Below are 1,354 nucleotides of genomic sequence, written 5' to 3'. Positions count from 1 at the left end.
AAATTATTGGAAATTAATTTTCTAAATGTTGCAGATTATGTTTGGATGTTTGTCTCCATGATTAGCATTGTTTGTAGTTTATTTAATGGTCTTTGTACCTTGTAATATTTAAGGGGTTTTTTTATACCTCACAGGCTGCCATAGAAAATGATGGCAGCTCCTGTAAAAGTCGGTAGAATCATTGAACAAATGTATGACTTGAACTGTCAAGCTGTTTGTCATCAAATAATCAGCACTTCGTGTTCCCCAGTGAAAGCAGAGAGGATCGTTTGTTGTGTTGTTTGTATAGTAAGTTAATGTTTTGTATTCTAATATTTATGTTTTAGTTTTCACGATTAGTGATGTAACTATGGTGACTGTGATGAGGATCTTTATCAAATAAAATAAAATGCTTAATTCACCTGTGGAGACTGGCTGAGTAACTCAAATGCTGGGGAGCTGCTTCAGGGTGTGATGATGACGGTGAGGAAGATGCAGCAGTTTCTGCTGTTGGTGGGTCTGGAAGGGTTGGGTCAGTGTCTGGGACCAAATCATTGGTTAGTTTATCTTTGTTAAGATGATTGATGTGATTGATTTATGACCACAAAACGCGCCTGCTAAGACAGCAACAAGAACGAAAACCAGCAACTCATCATTTAATCTGGACCTAACCATGTTACCCCCGTAACCATGCAGAAATGTCTCATTCTAATGAGTGTGTGTTCAGCACTGAACACATGTGAGCACTGATGGAGCTGTCACACGGTTCATCTAATTAGTGCTGCCGTGGCAGCCTGACGATTGGTCAGGGGAAGGAGGAGACAGGGAATGGGTGGTGGGACTCAGGACCATGACCGATAGTGAGCATAACAGCAAGAGGCATGTCTAAAGTAATGTCTACATTTACTAGAAAGCGGGTCACCATGGAGCCGCCTCATCATGGATGTCAGGAAGCGCTCATTCTGATGGTGGACTTCATTTACCCACAGATCCTTCACCACGGTATGTTAACGACAGTTCACCGTTAAATATGTGTAAGCACCTGAGCGCCTGAGTGTCTGAATTTGACAATCTGCTCAACACCTGCTAATTAATGAGGTAATAAAGCGCTGTGGAAATGATGCGCAGCCATTAAAAGGAATGAAGATGGAGGCTGCCGGTTGGACGTGCAAGAATACATCACGCAGTGACAGGTGCATAAGGTTAAACGGAAGCTGGACAATATTTTTTAACTTTACAGACTAAGAGCTTAGAAACGTTTTGCTGCCGTTTATTAAAAGGAGAATCCTGGTAAGTTTGTTGGTAACTCGTTGTTCTTGTTTGGGAATCTTTCCTGTGTTCTTTATCCCATCCATTGTTCCACAGGGGGCAGGAT

The sequence above is a fragment of the Cyprinodon variegatus genome, unplaced genomic scaffold (genome assembly GCF_000732505.1).
Source record: "Cyprinodon variegatus isolate N-32 unplaced genomic scaffold, C_variegatus-1.0 Scaffold1453, whole genome shotgun sequence".
NCBI lineage: Eukaryota > Metazoa > Chordata > Actinopteri > Cyprinodontiformes > Cyprinodontidae > Cyprinodon > Cyprinodon variegatus.
The sequence above is the reverse complement of the archived record's forward strand: the minus strand, read 5'-3'. Positions refer to the sequence as shown.